Genomic DNA, 21,085 nt, shown 5'->3' with positions numbered 1-21,085 from the left:
TTAAATATAAATTATAATAGTATAAGACCTTTTATTATTATTACATGAAATGTTTTATAAATGCAAGATTTTAAATTCTTTACTAACAGAAAAAATTAACTAAATAATATTATAATAAATCTAAGATTTTTATGCATCTCGAGTCATGAATTAATTTTCTCTGTGGGACAGGTGCGTAGGTTCATTTACTCATATTGGAAAGAAGCTGAGCTCAGAAAAAAGCTACATTACCTAGTTTCTTTTGAGAGCTTTTTTCAGAATAATTAAGCACTTCAAGGAGTTTGCCAAACAGGCATAAAAAAAGTGGAAGTGGACTTATACCACTTTTAAGCCCATAAGCAGTGTACCCAAACACCCACTTAGTCATCCATAGGAGATTGGGCTAAAATTTTAGACAACAGCTCGGTACGGTTGGAGTAAGAGTTTTTCGAGCTGTAAGGCTAAAACTTTTTATTTTTAGTATGTCAATCCATCTTTTAGCTAAGAGTTTTCGATGGTCGAATATGCTCTAAATATGAAAAATATGGAGAAAAACAGCGAAGTCAAGCAACAACTTCAAGACGGGTTGTACACCTTAAAATTTGTTGATATTTTTATGAATAATAAAATATTACTCTCTTTGTCTCTTTCATTTTTTTACATTGCTCGACACGTATTTTAATACGCATATAAAATATAGTTTCATAAATTGTTTTTGAAATTTTCTTTTTTTATAAAAGTTTAGATAGTAAATTTTTATTATAAGAATTCAAAATAATTTATCAAACTATATTTTATAAGAGCATTAGAATACGGGCCGAGCGGCCATCCCCCCAACGTAAACTATTGAGGGGTACGGAGGGACCAGTTTTAGTCATGATTATATTATAAAAATAACAATTTATTATTTTTATTTTAATTTAATATAAACATAATGTGTTTTTATTAATATAATAATTCCTCTCTTCCAAATCTTTTGTGTTATTTGACTATTTCGTGGTCAAATTCATCGAATCTTGATAATTATATATTTTTTATCCCTTTATAATTTATAAAATCTGAAAAATATATATTAAAGTAGGCAAAATATACTTTCTAGTGATATAAATTTTATTACATCTTTGTTTATATTTATATTTTATTGTATCTCATCCTAATATAAGTACTGTCACAAATGTTGTCACTCCAGTACTTTAACTTGAAAACGTAAAGAAATTTGGTGGTGCGGCTATTTTGTTTGAATATCCTCTTCATTGACAACAAATCTCCGGTCTTTGATTCCACCAGATACAAGAACCAGTGAACATCTATCACTGAATGTGAATTGATACCACACATCTGACCTCCCATCTTTCATTCATGTCCAGTATGTGCATGGAATGGTAAACAAAGAGTGCTCCACAAGTAGCAATGGCGTAAAACTATCCATCACAGAATACAATGTCTTCAACAATTTCCCTCATTTCGAACCATGATTCTGGTGAGACTGGTCTACAAACAAAAACATAGTAACAAAGTTTGTTCTAAATTAAGAGGGGTGTATTGGATTGAGATTTTAAAGGATTTTTTTGCATTCATGAAATCCGAGGGTATTCGATTGGGATTGTTTGAAATCCATTAAAATCTTGAGGTATTCAATTGGGATTTTAAATTATGCCACAAAATCTGGTGGTATTCAATTGGGATTTTAAATTATGCTTTAAAATCCGATGGTATTCAATTGGGATTGTTTAAAATCCATTAAAATCTGATGGTATTCAAATGCTGATGGATTTTTTTTCATTTCATAAAATGATGGATTTTGTGGCATTTTTCAGTGTATTTTAAGTTTTTTGAAATCCCACCAAATTCAATGGGATTTTGAAGCATTGTACCTAAATCTTATCAACTCTACGACATTTCATCAAGAATCCGCACAAAATCAAAATCCCATACAATCCATTAAAATCCATAAACTAAAAACAATGCATTAAAATCCCAATCGAATACACCCCCGTAAGTCTTGAAATCTGACAAAATCAGTCATCTATATGGCTAGTTATTTTTTGGTTTTTGAAATCTATATTGGTTATATTTTTTCCAAGTGATTGCTTGTCCAAGTTGAGAAAAGATCAGACATGCGAGAAGAAGTGAAAAGACCAACGGCATCATGTGGTAAAAGGTCTCAATCAGCATTTACAAAGCAATGTCACATATACCAAGTTATAACATAAAAAATACAAATTGTTCAAGAGAGATCATACATGATCTATAAGTATCTCAACCTCAGAACGATTTGATAGGTATCTCAAACATAATCCAGAAAACAAATGAAAATTATTGAAGTGCGAAGGAACCTGATGATAACTACTAAACTCAGAAAAGCGAGATTCTGAAATACAAAATATAAACATATACAACCTCACTAGAAATTGCAATGCGTATAATATTAGTACCTCTTTCGTGATTGCAATTTCCTCACGATTTTCATGACCTTTGGTCCTCTGTCCTGCAAGTTATCCATCATATAAAAAATGTCAATCACAAACCAAGTAATTTTCTAGATTATCTTATCCCAGGTATCTTGGGGCATTTGATTATACAACCACACAGGCTACAGCCTGATCAAAATAGCCATTTTGAAAATACCACCAATCAATCATTGCGTTCCAGGTCATTATACTTCGTTGAGGCATTTCATCGAACACCTTCTGGGCTTTAAAAATGTAGTAATTTTGAATGTAACACAATGAGTAGTTTAATATTTTTGCAGATTATAATTCTAAAGAGAATGATCTCTGGGACAAAATCTTTAAAAGATAATTATGTGTGTGAGAATAGTAACGCATCGTGTAGAATGATTAACAGGACCTCTGTCCAAGACAAAATCCGGACGTCGGGCCTCTCTCTTAAGATCCTCTGATGGTAGGTTATCTTGAGCTTCCTCTTTCATTTGCACTATTAGAAAAAGTGCCACTGATTTCGCGCGGGAAAGCAACAATAGACCCATTATTATTAGGTCTCATTTTAAAGTTTCAACTGCCATTGCATCGGGAGCGAAGAGCCACACAAAACTGACAAGAAAGGGACGGTAAAAACTAAAAAGACGCGTATATAGCCTTTCATTATTCTGTTTTTTATTTATAAAAAAAGATACTCCCTTCGTCCCACAATACAAGTCTTTTTTGGAAGAAATTTTTGTCCCATAATATTTGTCCACTTTTAATTTCAATGCAAATATATTGACATTACTCCAAAATTACTCTTTTTGAAAGTTGTATAACAATTAATGAGGGTTGAATAAGAGTCTACATTCATGCATTTATTAGGGGTACAAGTGAGAAAATTTTATCTAATTAATGTTTTCTTAAATTCGTAATTTTTCAAAAAGAAACTTGTATTGTAGGACGGAGGAAGTACTGTAATTAATAAAATGAAAAATCTGAAAAATTAGAAATTTTGATTGGAGAGATCTGAGACATGCCACTTCATCCTATGAAGAACCTCCTTTATATGGATGTATAGATGTTATAAAAGACGTCAAATAACACATAAGTTTTAGGATGAAGGGAGTAATAAGTACTCCCTTCATCCCAATTTAGATGAGCTGTTTGCTCATTTCACACATATTAAGGAGTATTAAATAATTATTCTTTTTTTCCATCTCTACCCATATTTATTGTGTTGACTTTCTGATATTAATTAGATTGTACATTAGAAATGATAAATAAGAAAGGGCAAGAGTGGAAGATTGTTGATAACTGTGTATTGAAAAGAGAGAGACTCAACTATTTTGGGATAAATTTCGAACACGTCTAAGTTGGAATGAAGAATATATTACTGCTCTGTTTTGAAATAGAAGACATTTGACTTTTTGACGCACACTTCTAAGTTTTTGATTGTATACCTAAGATTATTGTTTTAAAATTTTCTTTTTTCGAACAAAGATATGTGATTAATATTTTAAAATTTTCTTTTTTCGAATAAAATTACTACATCCGTCCCATTTATGTGACTTGTTCACTGTTTGCACGTACTTCAATGTGTTCGATAGATATACTTTTATATAATATTTTTTCATAATTTTTATTTTGTATAAAAGTTTAGAGTTTATATTTTAATAAAAAAAATTACGAAAAAAATATTATGTGCAAGTATCTCTCTTACCTACTTAACAAAGCACGTAAAAAATGATAACGTCGTATGAGATGGGACGGAGAGAGTATATGATTAATATTTCAAAACGGAGGGGTGGTACTACCTCCGTCCCTATTTACTTGTCACTTTGACTTTTTGCACGTAACTTAAGGTGATTAAAAAACATAGTTCCGCTTATTATTTTTAAAATTTTCTTTTTCTGAATTAAAATTTATAGTTTATATTTTAATTCAAAAAAAGAAAATTTTAAAAATAATGAGCGGAACTATGTTTTTTAATCAACTTAAGTTACGTGCAAAAAGTCAAAATGACAAGTAAATATGGACGGAGGGAGTATTACCCAAGGAAAACACAGCTGAAAACTGCTAGACAAAGAGACGTTAGCAGCTAAGGTGGAACATTTACTAGGTTCGCTAAACTGGGTATTCTAGAATCTAGCTGCATATACGTCGGCCAATGGGAAATTTGAATGATGATTGAAGGATGAATCAGCTAGCGGCTTAAACTTAATTGGCACGCGCATACATGGTCAAATCTATCGTCAATATTTATGTATACCTGCAGGACATTCATTGTTCGTACATCGTAACCGACGCTTCTGGTTGCTTCTTTTATTCCTCTGTTTACCGCCTTGTCTTTGAAGTCATCCAAGACAAATCGACGTAGCGGTTATTTGAGTGACTTTGATATTTTGAATAGTACTCCCTCCATTCCAAAATAATACAGTCGCTTTGACTTTGTACACGTAGTTTAAGGTGTAAAAAAAACATGCTTCTATACATTATTTTTGAATTTTTCTTTTTCTGAATAAAAGTTTAACATCCCTATTTTTATTCAAAAAAAGAAAATTTGAAAAATAATATTTAGAAATATGTTTTTTATGCACCTTAAAATACGTGCAAAAATTCAAAGCGACTATTATTTTGGAATGGAGGGAGTATTAATTAGCTATTTCGTATAAAACAGTTTGATTCGAATTTTTATAATTAAAATAGGCACATACAAATTTCTATCTGGAACATTTTCTTGTAATAATTTTTCAAAATTAATATTTTGAGTTGAAACCATTATTTTAGTTCCTAATTATCAGACTTTGAATTGTATGATTAACTTGGTCAAATTTTCAGTATGATTTGAAAGTTTTAAATTTTTTCTCAAAACTCCGACTTTCACGATCTTGTTTCTATGCATATATAGTAGTAGTAACAACAACAATAATAATAAAATATCATATTCATGCTCAATTAATTTAAAAATTACTCTAATTAGAGCATCTCCGAGGGTATACACCTGTTAGCTATGTCATCCACTTGACATTTATGTGTAATCTAGTTGACATGTTTAGAGAATTTGTAAAATTTGAAACACTTTAATCATTCACTCATTAACAAAAAAATATAGAAAATTATATTTGATGAGTTATATTTGTTGAATGAATGTACTTTTTATGTATATTTTACACAATCATAATCATAATTACATAAGTACATAATTTTCTTGGAGCACATGTATTTACCATTAGCAATAATTTTATATTATGAAAATGGCTAATGATTATAATCAACAATTTTACAACTTTACATCGGAGATCTTGCACAAAAGCTATCTAAGAACCGGTTATCTTGTTCAAGTATATATAGATGCAGTTAATCGCAAGAGTTTCTTGTTTTAGTGATTTGTGGTCTTATCTTATCCCCTCGGCAACAAATTTTAATATAAAAAAAGAGTGCGTGGCTTGAAAGCTGCCAGCGTTTTATTGTTGGTCAAGAACTGGAGACAACGACCGAAACTAATTAAGTTGTCAAGAATTTTCTTCAACTAAAGCAAATGTTTTTGGTTAACGTTAACACGGGTTTTTGGCCATACCACCAGATACAGTTCGGACGTAGTAGATCGGAAGATACTGCGTGCACGGAAGTCGTGACTTTATCATTAGTTGCCAAAAATCCAACATCAAATCAATCGTAGTATTTCATTGAATTTTAATTTTGTTGATCCTTTAAACTGAACTTCCGTTCCTCGTTCAGTTAGTGATTATACACTACGTGAGAAGTTGAAGAACTTCACCCAAAGAAACATAATCCAAGTGGCTCGTTTATAGTATAAATAATTAGGGTTTTCTTATATATATACATGAAAACAGCTGCACTGAATTATAGTAATTACGGAGAACTGTATTTTAACAGAGAATAAATATATAGAGTGGCAGCACAAGTACATAAGACCTCTTAAGGTTTCTGCTTCTGGGTATAGATGTAATCGATGTGAGCAACAAGTGTCCTTCTCATCAAGCATTCTTCATTTCCAATATCTTCACAATTCTCCCTCTCCACCTCATCAACTTCACCAACCTGATTGTCTGAAATCTAAAGATAGAAAAGATGAACCAGTTATTTAATCGAAGAAATCAAACCACCTACATATTACACATAATTATACATGTAAATTTAGCAAAGGAAAGTGACCATTTTTTTACCTCTTGTTGATGAGAGGAAGCGGAATGATTATCAAGAAAGTGCGGGTGTGGACGGGAAGCTTGGGAAAGTGAGGCAAACAGAAAGATAGATATGATAATTGTTTTTATCAAAATTTGCGGGGTTAAAAACCAAGCCTATTTAATTTCTATAACAATGAAGTACGTGTTTTTGTGTATGAATAATTAAAAGATCGAATGGATGAATATCGAAAAGAAAATAAAAGACAAGAACACAATCAATTTTGGTGACGCGGAAAACCCCTTGTAAAAGGTTAAAAACCGCGGGTGGGAATGTCCCAGCCAAATATCCACTATAATGTTGTAATATCAGCTTACAAGTATGAGAAATACAAGATAAAAGCATAAAAAGATGTTGTCATCAGCTCCAAAGGAGTTCACGTCCGTCATCAATGTGCACCCGTCGGCAGCAGAGAGTTCCCGTCGGCAGCATGACTTGAGAGAGATGAAGATGTGTAATCTCAGTTGGTAGAAGATGAAGAATCTCAGCTATTGTATGTTAATGTATGTATGTGTACGTGCATTGGTTTGTATATCTAGGGCTTGATTTAGGGTTTACAAGTAAGAAAAAGAACGATATTAGGTAGAAGATGAAGTTGTAGGCTTGTAGAAGTGGGTTGATGATGATAATGATTCTGAGTTGTAGTGCAGTTATGTAGTATGTGGGAGATATATCAGAATGTGTAATGTAGTTGTCCTCTCATACATATTTGAGGCTATATATAGCTCATGTAGTTAGACTCCTACTCTCCCTCTAACTCCTATTTTTCCTCCTTCTCTTGCTCCACGTGCATGTTAACTCCCTCCTATATTGCTGGCACTTCTTCAACTACTGTTTGAATTCTCCTCCTAAATAGGTGGGCTTGTTAGGACTCAGTCTTCATGCTTATCCACTTGTTACATCACAGTTGCTTTCTCGTCATGTCGATGATTCATCCCGTCATGTTCATGTATGTCCCGTCATGTCTTGACACCTGTAAAATCTGGGTACAAACAATAGCCCCTAATTTTATTGGGTGGAGACATGCAGCCAGTGAAATTACGTCTTGAATACTCTGTTTTCCTCTGATCATGGCAAATAGGAACACCGATGCTATGTTAAAATACCGACGCTTGCAACACGTGATCACGTCATGTCGATTTGTCTTGTTCGCTATTGTCTTGTATCAAATCTCTATCTCGTTGTGTCGTTATAACGTCATCTCGAGTTGTCATCATTGTCCAAATCTTCTAATGGTGAAAAAACCGATGAGTAGATGCTCTGTTGTCGTCATATTCACGTTCTAAGATAAGAACCTTTGTATACGCTCTAGTTGTTTATAGGCTCGTATGTAGTTGAAATCAACCCCGTAATATTAACATGTCAAGTTGTATGATGTTGCTTTGCATTATATATGTAAAGCCCCTTGTAGATGTCTTCTGACATGTGTAAGATATTGTATATATCTTGTCATTGTCAGTTGCATATTTTGATGTGTCCATGACTTGAAATTGGTTCATGTGACCCCTTAATTGGGAGTGACTATGACGTAATGGATAGGAGTACCAACACGTAAAGTGTTTTGTAGCATGTCTTCCGTCTGTAATGTATAAGTTGTAGACATGATGTGTATCTCGTCATCATAACGTGATATGTTGTTTGGAACTGTATATGTCACTTATAATTATAATGTGTGACATGTGGTTTAATTTGTCATGACACGTGTAGGTGGTGACATGTAGAAATGTATATTGTGATTTATATGTAATGTGTCCGACTAAGGGTCATGACTAGTGTAATTTCGTGGAGCATTCGTCGTCATTATATGTTAAATACGTCGATGTATATAAACTTGTGATATGCGTAATTGTAGTCGACAAATTTATTTTTTATAACGTTGGTGCACGTAGTATATGTATTCGACAAATATATATATTCAATGAATATATAATTTTCAGACGTTGATGCATGTAGTATATGTATTCGACAAATATTTAATTTTCAAACGTTGATGTATTCGACAAATATGTTTATTTTCAAACGTCGATGCATGCATTCGTAGGCTAGTTAAAAGGCCTTTCCCTCTTGAAACTTAGCTCGTAATTGTAATTGTGATTATGTAATGTTTAAATACATAATGTTGAAATGCATCATTATTCGTGGCGTCGTAAGTTATTTGTGTAATGTGTAGTGTTGTCGTCACCATCATTCGATAATGATCAACCGTAGTAGGATGGGTGATCAGCCCTCCTTGTCTATTAATATGTATCTAAAATATACTCATGCAATATCATGTCACAATAAATATCATGATGAAGACGTCAACTTTAAGCAGTTAAACATGGACAATTTAGAATAACTTGCATAACATATTTCAAGACACATATCTATCAAGTAGAGTAGCAAGTCATGTAAGAAACAAGCACATGTGTCATTATGATTAGATCATCAATTATTCAAGCAAACATTCATTGGAAGCATGAAATATCATTTAAATAGCATAAGCCCAAGTAAAGATCGTAATCAACTTATTATCATATTGCTAAAGACTAAGAGAATAAAGAGGATGAGTTCACTTACATGTGATAAAGTTCCAAAAGTAACATGTTCGAGCCCCTGGGGACTTGTAGTTCGTAATTCACAATGTATCATTGAATCTCGTTGGAGTCGTCGGACCTTTCTGGAGGTGTCAATGATTCACGTCATGGTGTCGACCGTCATGTCCCCTGTCATCAAGCCGACCTTAATCAACTTTTTGAACTTGTCGCAACAAGTAGTCTCTTTCTGACTATTTCTTCTATGTTTATCCTTCCTGGTCATGTCATGTCTTCTTTTTTTACATCATGTCGAACGCGTTCATCACGTCATGTCTAGACAGGTGAAGATTTTAGCTATGACGTCAGCCCCATGTGTTTTGACTCTTGTCGTCATGTTGTTGGTCTCCTTAGAGGTTGTAGTCAACTCAGGTTGGAGTTGGATACTTCTAGAATTGTCACCAACCGTGTCATTGAAATGTGTCTATGTTCTTCAACATGTCTTTGGTTCGCATGTCGTTCATTGTTGACGTTCTCTTTTGTATTCACATTTTTTTTTGTAACTTAGAATTCTCAAGGCTGATGACATGAATTTCCTCCTTGTGGCGTTGTTTATCGTTGCGTAGATGTCATCCATGTCTTGTTGTTCGTGTCGCGTTACATGTTGTTTAATAGTTCCCCTCAGACTTGACGAGATGAGTGTAACTTGTTCCCGTCGTAGATGTCATGGTTGTTTGCATCCACTTTAAATTTATTAAATATTGACATGTACTTTTTAGAATCTTCGTATACCACTGAACATGTAACGCATGTATGTCGTCGTCTTCTCAGACTATCACATGTTGTAGGTTGAAGGCGTCGTCCATATATGGACATGTTGATCAACTCGTCGGGCAGTCCCCTGAACCATGATAATGTTGGACGTGTCGGTGTAATTTCGAGATGTTTACTCATGAATGGTCTTCGTAATGCATTAAAGATCAGTGTCGTAAACTTCCATTGTGTGTGTTGAGTGTCGTGTTCTTCAATTCAGCCAACCCGTCGACATGAGCTCCAGCCAACCCGTCGGATAACTACATGTTTGTAACCAGAAATCTTTTTTGTATGTCAATCAAAGTGATGTGATATATGAACGTATAACTAGTGTATCATGTCGTCTGTCTCTTGTAGCACCTTTTGAACCGATTAATATGCGCGTCGACGTGAACTTCATTGTCATAGAAATCATGTAAGTGCTTCGCTAGTTCCCCACAGTCGGCGCCAATTGTTTTTATCAAAATTTGCGGGGTTAAAAACCAAGCCTATTTAATTTCTATAACAATGAAGTACGTGTTTTTGTGTATGAATAATTAAAAGATCGAATGGATGAATATCGAAAAGAAAATAAAAGACAAGAACACAATCAATTTTGGTGACGCGGAAAACCCCTTGTAAAAGGTTAAAAACCGCGGGTGGGAATGTCCCAGCCAAATATCCACTATAATGTTGTAATATCAGCTTACAAGTATGAGAAATACAAGATAAAAGCATAAAAAGATGTTGTCATCAGCTCCAAAGGAGTTCACGTCCGTCATCAATGTGCACCCGTCGGCAGCAGAGAGTTCCCGTCGGCAGCATGACTTGAGAGAGATGAAGATGTGTAATCTCAGTTGGTAGAAGATGAAGAATCTCAGCTATTGTATGTTAATGTATGTATGTGTACGTGCATTGGTTTGTATATCTAGGGCTTGATTTAGGGTTTACAAGTAAGAAAAAGAACGATATTAGGTAGAAGATGAAGTTGTAGGCTTGTAGAAGTGGGTTGATGATGATAATGATTCTGAGTTGTAGTGCAGTTATGTAGTATGTGGGAGATATATCAGAATGTGTAATGTAGTTGTCCTCTCATACATATTTGAGGCTATATATAGCTCATGTAGTTAGACTCCTACTCTCCCTCTAACTCCTATTTTTCCTCCTTCTCTTGCTCCACGTGCATGTTAACTCCCTCCTATATTGCTGGCACTTCTTCAACTACTGTTTGAATTCTCCTCCTAAATAGGTGGGCTTGTTAGGACTCAGTCTTCATGCTTATCCACTTGTTACATCACAGTTGCTTTCTCGTCATGTCGATGATTCATCCCGTCATGTTCATGTATGTCCCGTCATGTCTTGACACCTGTAAAATCTGGGTACAAACAATAATAAGCGTGGGTATAATCTTACTCATGCCTGCTCCAGAGCCTTTTCTCTTTGTTGAAGATGTTCTGTTGTGATAATAAAGATGGAGGTGCAGCTTCTCATATTTATATACAACTACTAATGGGTCAGCGTGCTATTTTTGCCACTTGATCAAAGGTGAGTAGGTGTGAATGTAACAGCTCAGTTGGGAGACTTTGGGGAGAGCAGCTATTTTTAATGTTAACTTTGGAAATTGGGTCCAGATTCTAGTCGTTTCAAATTATTCCCCATGTCCAATACATATTTTTCTTTTAACTTTATTCATGTAATTTAAATGTATAAAAAATATGTTTCTTAGTTTGAAAATTCTTTTCTGAATTGGAATATAAAACACAAACTTTTATTCTTAGAAAGTATTTCTAAAAATATTAAACAAAATATGTTTTTATATATTTTAGATTACATGAAGAAACTTAGAGGAACATGTTAAAAATACTACTCATAGGAAGGAGGGAGCATTTTATTAAGGAAGGAGAAGAATGCAAGAACACCACATCTAGCTCACCGTAACAATGACTGGTAGTAGGGCTGTAAACGAACCGAGTCGAGTCGAGTTTTTGCGAGTCGAGTTCGAGTTCGAGTTTTTTTTTAAACGAGTCGAGCTTGATCGATAAAGTAAACGATCATTTTTTGTTGTTCGAACTCGAGTTCGTTAAGAACCGAGTCGAGCTCGAGCTGGTCGCGAACAATTCGAGTCGAATCGAGTTCGAGTCGAGTCGAGCCGTTCGCGAAAATTTGATTTTTTTTTGGAAAAAATAATTAATATTAAAAAAAATTTTAAAATAATTCTTGAAGATTCAACCACACAGATGTAGGGATATTCTTATTTTAATGATTTACAAAAATATCACAGAACAAAAAATATATTTGATGTGAAATTTTAATAATCAACTAGTGAAATAACTAGGGGTGAGCATAACCGGATATCAGGTCCGGTTATGAAATATAAACCGGATATCCGATTTTTCGGATCACTAAATTTTCATTCCAGTTCCGATTCTGGTTTAACCGGATATCCGGATATTCGGATATCCTCCTAAATCGGATCGGAAAACGGATTATCCGGATCCCGTTTCTTCTAAAAAAAATAATGAATATTTGATGATTCAACAAATTTGTGACGTTTGATTTTATTTTTATTTCACAAGTATGAAAAGAAAATCAAACAGCATAAGTAGAAATCAATCTGAACAAAAAAAAAGCCCGGTGACCAGATGATCTACCACCAAAAAAACATTGCATTTGTACTTTATGTTTGCTTTTAAGCAAGTCAGCAATGTGCGAGAATTAGCATTTAGCAGTCACTGCTGGTCTGCTGTCGCAAGAAAAAGCGGTATATAGTAATAGGCAAGCAATAACAAATACAATGCTATACTTATGTTCAAGTATATATCTAAAATGATCAACATCATAAATTTTTATTTTTGATGGACTCTGAACATATTACAAACTCTTAATATTCTATTTAAAAATTTAAAAAATATTATATATTAAATATAAAAAAACATTTTTTTAATTAAAACTAATAAAACCGGATCGGATCCGGATATCCGCTTTCTTATGTATATGTGATCCGGATCTGTATCCGATTTTATAGAAAAAAACCGGATCGGATATCCAAATTTCTGAATATTTTAAATCGGATACCGGACCGGAAAATCGGATAATCCGGATTTCGGATTTTCATGCTCACCCCTGGAAATAACTAGTACCTTATATATGTCTGGTCCTGAATTGATGTTATATTTTTTTCTCAAAAAAATTATTGACAATTTAACAGTAAGGATGTTAAGATCTAGTTATTTTAATGATATTAGGAAAATATCAAAAATGAAAAAAAAATTATATTTCATTATCCATATTTTTTTACACATTAAAAATTAAAAAATCATATATATTTTGTTTAACGAGTCGAGTCGAGTTCGAGTTTAACGAGCCGAGTCGAGCTCGAGTCGATTACGAGTCGAGCTCGAGTCGAACACTAGTAAAACTCGACTCGACTCGAGTTTCTTAACGATCAAATTTTTTTGTTTGAACTCGAGCTCGATAACGAACCGAGTCGAGCCGAGTCGAGTCGAGTTTTAAACGAGTCGAGCCGAGCTTGTTCGCGAACAGCTCGGTTCGTTTACAGCCCTAACTGGTAGGTTGTAATTTATGCATGTATCCATAGCTGAATTTGAGAATTTTATTGGAATATCAATTGTTTTAGTATATAATATAAAAACTAGGCAAACACATTTTATATATGTGTAATATGATTATGTTCTGTTTTCATTTGCCAAATTTCTCCTTTCCTTTTTATGCTCAAAATATTTTAAGCTTTTATTACAATTGGATGAAGAATTTTGAGTTCCGTGAAAATATATAATTTGTATGTCAAAAAATATTTGATGCATTTGTCCCCCTTAATAAATCTCTAAAGATATTCTCAGGAAAGAAAAGAGAAAATACTAATGTTTTAATTGAGAAAGTTAGAACAAATTTATAAGAATAGAGAATTACCAAAAGAATATATTAAGGGGTCTTTTGGCAACGGCTTTTAAGCCGGCTTCTGGGTTTATAAGTTAGAAGCACTTATTTCGTACCGCTTGTATAAAAAGTCAAGAAGTACTTATAAAATGTTAGGAATGCTAGCTTTTGTTTCAAGATTTCTACTTATTTCCCAAACACTTTAATCATTTATAAGTTTTAACTTGCTTCTAATTTCTACTCCACTTTTTTATCTTAAGCAAGAAGCGCTTATTTTAAACTCACCCAAACGGCCCCAGGTGTATAAAAATTGCTTTTAATATTAGTCTAAGAATATATAAATATATTAATTACTTATTTGCTCTCGCCATCTCATATTATAAGTTACTTATTTGTGTTTTAAATAATAAAAGTACTTGTTGATTTAATTAATTTTGATATAGTAGGCACATAAAATATTATAATCTTATTTAGATTAAAACTATTTTATCATATTCCATCCGCCTCCTATCTTTTAATCTTTCACAGTGTAACTCCGTAACCCGATTTAGTGCAGCAAAATTCAAAAATGACCGGAAAATTACTTGATGGACCCGAAATAGACCCGAGATGACCTGAAATTAGATTTTCATTTCTAAGAATTCCAATCGCTAACACGAACACGACCTATTACTCGAAATTGCCACCCATTGTGTCCGTGTGTACTCTTGTCGTCTTCTGCCTGCCAGTTTCACAACTAAATTGTCATTATCTAAATAATCGAAAACCAACATGAGTTCGCTGCTATACACAAAACATTTTTTTCCAAACAATCATGCATAGAACTCGGCTGGCTTTTCATAGCATCTTGATTATTTTCATGTCTAGCCGCTCTTACTTTCTTTTTGTTTATTTTCTGGCTTGTTTCCATTTTAAATAAATCTTTCTTGATTTTATCCACCCCAGCCCAGGCTTCATCTGTTGATGCTTTAGGCTCTTTATGGATATGACCGAAGCCTTGAGATGAGACGGAATATCATGATCGGAGTTATAGTGATCGGACAGAAGTCAAAATTACGTTTAAAGAACATCATGCATAAAAACAAAACTCAGTTTTCATTGATGTATAAAAATGTTATAATAGGAATCACTACTCTCATACATGAATGAATATCATCAATGAGAGCCGCTCGAAAGTATGATATTTTTAATGTAAAAATCGACACCCGTAGTGTAAACTTATACTCTATTTCACAAGATAGTTACTTAATTATATTTTAATAATTAGCTTCTTACAACATATTAATTAGATATTTCTAAATCAATTGTACTAATAAAAGTCATGTGTTATATTATTTTGATAGTAAATATCTTCTTTTTTTAGTCCACTCCCGAATACAAACTCTCACTGTATCCTCTATCACTAAATTCTGATATTTACCGAACTTTATTATCATCAACATTTAACATATCCGCTATACACACAAAACACATCATTAAATATGATATTCTTAATTATTAAATTTTAGAAAAAAATATTTAAATTTTATTTATTTTTATATAATTATTCAGGCCAAGATTGTCTAGAATAAAGTAGTGAGATTTTTTAACACATACATTAAATTTTAATAAAATAATAATTATACTTAACAAAAACTTCAATTTTATATTAAATCAATAATTCCAAACTTTATTTGACATAAATTTTAGAAAATATAATTATATTTATATGTGATTTTTTACATGTTACGAAAAAACAAATATAGTTAAAGCACATACATCCCAGATTTTAACACTCATAAGAGGATAAGTATTAAAATCAAGATAGCCATTCTTGATTATTATAAAATTTTCTTAGAATCATAATCACCTACAACCACAAGAGGTAAAAAAGAGATGTTATCTATGACTTTGTTTTCTAAAACCTCCACCAATATATTTTGCGAGTATACTGAGCTTTGTATGTGGTCCGCAGACTACATACGCGTGCGCCAGTGAATATCAAGATTCAAGACTCACGTTTTGTACTTTATAGGCGTGTTTATTTAGTTTTTTCATTCAATCTCGTGCATAATTATTTGGGGAATTATCTTGTATATTGTTTTTTCAATCTTATTTTCAAAAATACTACCTTATCCAATCTTATTTTCAAATCTTTAAAATATTTTCAAAAATACTTACCTTTTGAAAATATTTTCCAAAAATACGTGTTGCATATGCAACCATATATGCAATAAAAATCATGATTTCAAGTTTCAGTTTTCAAATGTCATTTTCGACCTCATCATTGGAGTGGATTATATATATAACATGGATTCCAATATGAGGTCGAAAATGACATTTGAAACTGGAACTCGAAATCAGGAATTCAGTTGCATATATAGTTGCATATGGTTGTATTCAGTTGCATTCAGTTGATTCTATTGCAATCTAATGGCCCCGCCAGGGGCACACCATCATCCGTTGCAACTTATAGTTTTCAGTTGCATATGTTGCATATGAGGTTGCATTCAGTTGATTCTATTGCATCTAATGGCCCCGCCAGGGGATCCATACTTCAGTTGAACTTACAGTTTTCAGTTGCATTTTGTTGCATATGAGGTTGCATTTAGTTGCATTGAGGTTGCATTCAGTTGATTCTATTGCAATCTAATGGCCCCCAGGGGCACCCATACTTGAGTTGGAACTTACAGTTTTCAGTTGCATTTGTTGCATATGAGGTTGCGTGCAACCTCATATGCAACCTCATATGCAACGGAAAACTGTAAGTTGCAACTGATGTATGGGTGCCCCTGGCGGGGCCATTAGATTCATAGAAGAATCAACTACAACCTCATATGCAACCATATATGCAACTACAAATCCTGATTTCAAGTTTCAGATTTCAAATGTCATTTTCGACCTCATATTTGGAGTGTCGATATAATATATATATATATATTATATATATATATATATATATATATATTATATATATTATATTATATAGAGGAAAGTTATTTGGAGTCTCATAGTTTATTGGAGTCTTGGAGTCCCAATCCAGGCCCTCCAATTCAATTTGATCCAACGCTGCTGATTATATTAGATTCATTTTATAAATATATATTAATTTTTACTTTACACAAAACAGAGACGTGTTAATAGGTTTGGCCGTGTCTTTACGTGACAACTCTCATGCAGTTACACAAAATGAGTGTTTTCAGGAGTTCACTTAGCAAATTTGTCCTGCATTTTTTCTATCAATTTTTATTTTTTTCACTATTATGTCTTTGATCAGGAACATCGTATATCCTTTTATCTGAAACACAATTGTTATTGTTCCTAACAGTCTCAAATGTCTTATCAGAATGGAGCCAAGTATTAATTCTGCATATTAATTTTTTGTTTCTATTAAATTGAATTTTTTTTGAAGATGTTCCTACAATGATCCAATGTGTGTGTACATCTCTATAGGTGTTTGGCGAACATCGTGTGCAATCCTATCGAGTAACTCGAAACACTTTGATCATCATCTTGTGCCACCCTTGTCTTGCACCCATTCTGTGTGTTAGTGTTGGACATACTTTTATTAATGAAGTGGAATCCGCAAACATTTTGAAAAACTGATTATTCTCTGCTTCAAGTCAGCAAGTTTGCATTTTTAGGATCAACGGCAAGCTATCAATGAAATTCGTCAGCATCTACGGTACACGACATCCAACTCCTTCAGATTCTCTCAAAACTGATCATGTACGGCTGCAAAACAAATTACGTTACTAGAAAACACTTGTAATACATGAACTTATATTAGCTATCACACAAAAGTCTAACTTGCCTCCTCATCAAAGTGTTTTTTTAAATTCATTGCACGTGCCTGCGTGGTCAAAGAAATTTTCTTCCACATCCTATAAAATAGGTGCAAACATTCATTCAGAAAATATAGATTAAAATAGTATTTAACAACATAAACTGATGAAATACAACTAAAGCATGCATATTCCCAAACTGTTTAAAAAAAATACACCGTATCTGTTTTATCAAAATGTATCAAACGTCGCAATTACATAATACTGTAACAGGTGCCATATTACACATAGGAGACGCAAACAAGCATCCCCTTCTTTTTCCAAAATTACAACCACTACTCTCTGCACTGCTGCTTGTTGTTCATCAAACTTGCACACAAAAAAAAATTGAAGCAGCACTATTATCTTAATTATTTACTTATTTATTTGGTCCAGGCACAACCGCACAAGCTTGTGTTCTGCACTAGTCTGCCCACATTGGTTGCAACAATGTAATGGCTTGTTAAGATTGAAATAAAAAATGGATGTGTGCAAAGAGAGTGATGCACTAAACACTTGGTAGTGGTATAAATTAAGTAATGTGAATTGTGAACTAATGATTAACTTATTTTATCGGTCCTTATATCATGAATTTTAAATATCCTAATTTAATAGATTTGCTTCAGTAGTTGCTAACTTAGTTATTATAGTGTGTGATATCTCAGAGGATAGATAAGTAGTTATTACAAGTACATTTATTTCGCAAATTCCTGTATAAACTAGTTCATCTCAAGATCTTCAAAGCTTCGTGCTGTCTAATCTAACCATGACAGAGCTATATATGCTATGCTAAACATCAAAGAAGCAAAATTAGTACAACGATAATTTCATTAGCATTGGACTTTAGCCACAATACTTTTTAATTGTCCAATGAAATTGCTATGCTAAACATCAAAAAAGCAAAATTAGTGCAGGACAAAACCAACGCAATGGACACCATTCATTGATAAAATAAGCTACTGAGAGAAGCACTCTATGGAAAATGTTTCACAGTTTGAGCAAATTAAATGTGCTAGTCAAACAACAATGGCGGCTCATAATCACCCCAGTACCTTAAAAAAAACAAGTGAGCAAATTTCTTTCCAAACCTCGACCACTCACACAACAAGAAACTATAAAAATTTACTTCGTTCACAAATCTTGCACCCAATTCTTCTCTTGTTTGTCATGCACTACAATAAAAATTCTACACTTAAACCCCCCACTGCATAACACTCAAGATCAGATACCCATATAGTAAATTTTTTGATTTAGGACAAGCACAAAGTCATTGCAGAACAAAAACACGCAGTTTAAGTAGAGCTTTAGTCAGATGCAAAACACCCAATACCCAAATTAAAAAAAAAACCAATGTTCTGCACTTCTAATTGCATAGTTTGTGGTTATGTTCTGCAGTTTGTGGTTACGTTCTGCAGTTTGTTGGAATTGCATTTTTTTGAGTATTGAGTGTTTTGTTTGTGGCTAAATGCTCTACTTACATCAGGTGTTTTTGTTCTGCAATACTTTGTGCTTAGAACACGAGAATCAAAGCAAAACAACATACCATTTCAACAAAGCGTTCTGCATTGTCCTATACAGCACTCATTCACCAATTAGCAATGGTTATTCTTAAGATTCAAAATGTAGTACTATTCTGGCAATGTCAAGTGCGAACACAAAACATATTTTCAATGTTTACAAAGCCAAAAAAATACTTCATTCCGCATCTTCGAAACAAAAAGAATATATGCTGGACAAGCCTTACCCTTTAGCAAAGCTCATTTTTAATGACCCAAATCAGTAAATGTCCTTGCAATTTCAAGCACAGAACAAACACAGAGTTCCATTGTTCAAAATGCACAAAAAAAAATCCCACTCCGCCCCTACGAAACAAAAGAAACATATGCGGACAAGCATTCACCAATTAGCAAAGGGCATTTTTAAAATCCAAAATCGTTAATATCCTAGCAATATCAAGTGCAGAACAATTAAACACGGATTTCCATTGTCTACAAAACAAAAATTCATTCGATCATTACGAAACCAAAAGAACATATCAGGACAACCCATCGACCATGGCCACCGGAAAACTCAAATTCCGTTAACCTATTGACCACTTATACGACATGCAATTCAATTGAGCACATGTAACAAATTAGTGGCCATACCTAAACTCATCTTCGCATACACCTGCAGCAGCGTCTTGACGTACTCCCCAACCGGTCATTGAGATTCAAAAGTTCCGCAACGCGGGTTGGGCCAACCAAAATCCGGCACTCGTATTCACATAAACTTGCAACGTCCTGCAAAATGCTCCCCAGTCGGTGAATTCAGTCTCTAAAGTTCGCCACCAGGGTTCTTCAGCGAAAATCCGGCACTCTTTGTAACGGTCGTGGTTTTCTTTGTTTCGACGGAGGTGCAGGATAGCTTTTCAAGAAATGAATTGCAGTTTAAATTTGCTTAGAAAAGGTCAGCTGTTTTTCTTTATTAAATCTTAGCCACAGGATCTGTTTACAATCTAACGGTATTCTTAGGGACTCCAATTTCTCAAGTTTAATGCATCCCACAGAACATATTATATATATTACCAGAGTTAAGTTCTATGTAGTCCACATATTTATCGTTACCGTAGACCACGTATGTTCTGCGACTAGAATGACATAAAAACATTACAAAATGTATGAAACTTGTTATTTTGTGAAATACATTCTATAAATATTACTATTTCATGAAAAATATTGAAAATTATTATGTTCGACAAGTAGAACACATATGTTCTGTATATGTAAATATGTTCTGCAAACTTAACATGTTTTGCAGAATAAGTGTTTTTCACTATTTAACTTGTGATGTTTAGGATTGTCAAATTTTTAACAAAAATATGATGTTTATAAGAACATGATTTGCAAAATAACACATTTTGTAATGTTTTTATACCATTCTATAGTTGCAGAACATACGCGGTCTACGGTACTACAGTAAATATGTGGACTACATGGAACTTTGTTCTATATTACCATGTTCTCATTTCAATTCAAACATGGGTTTGATTCACACTCCATGCCCTTTCTCAACGTATTTCTTTAGAAAAAGACTCCGGTTTTTCCTCTTTTCGGATGGTAAATATTTCTCAGAACATGGAGTGTGATCAAACCCATGTTTGAATTGAAATTGAGATCTGATGCGAGTTCTTCCCTTCTGATCGATAGATTCAGATCTGAAAGAGGTTGACAATAAATTCTTTCAAAATTGACTATCTGTCCCTCTGTTAGAGGTGTTCCAGAAATGTCTGCGATCGAGTAAATATGCCTACGAACGAATAGATCGGATCGACTTGGAAAATGGGAAGATTTGTACAAGTTATACGTTTCGTCACTACCACCTTGGAGTCGATATATATATATATTATATATATATATATATATATATATTATATATATAGTAGTTGCATTATGGTTGCATATGTAACCACAGTATTTTTGAAAATATT

The 21,085-nt window shown here is 33.3% G+C and overlaps 1 long non-coding RNA gene across 2 annotated transcripts; it reads right to left on the bottom strand.

Moving 5' to 3' along the window:
• Positions 1 to 1,027: 1,027 nt before the first annotated feature.
• LOC108213259 (uncharacterized) lies at positions 1,028 to 3,514 on the bottom strand. Of its 2 annotated transcripts, none has more exons than XR_010289800.1 (2): positions 2,415 to 3,514; positions 1,028 to 1,470 (listed from the first exon to the last, which is right to left on the bottom strand). It is a non-coding gene; the product is annotated as an uncharacterized LOC108213259 (long non-coding RNA). The 2 variants fall into 2 exon arrangements; XR_001805252.2 differs by having other exon boundaries at positions 1,028 to 1,465.
• Between the last annotated feature and the right edge of the window lie 17,571 nt (positions 3,515 to 21,085).

This window comes from Daucus carota, chromosome 3 (assembly GCF_001625215.2).
Source record: "Daucus carota subsp. sativus chromosome 3, DH1 v3.0, whole genome shotgun sequence".
Classification (NCBI taxonomy): Eukaryota; Viridiplantae; Streptophyta; class Magnoliopsida; order Apiales; family Apiaceae; genus Daucus; species Daucus carota.
Note: the sequence above shows the minus strand (reverse complement) of the source record. Positions and strands in the feature narration are given on the sequence as shown.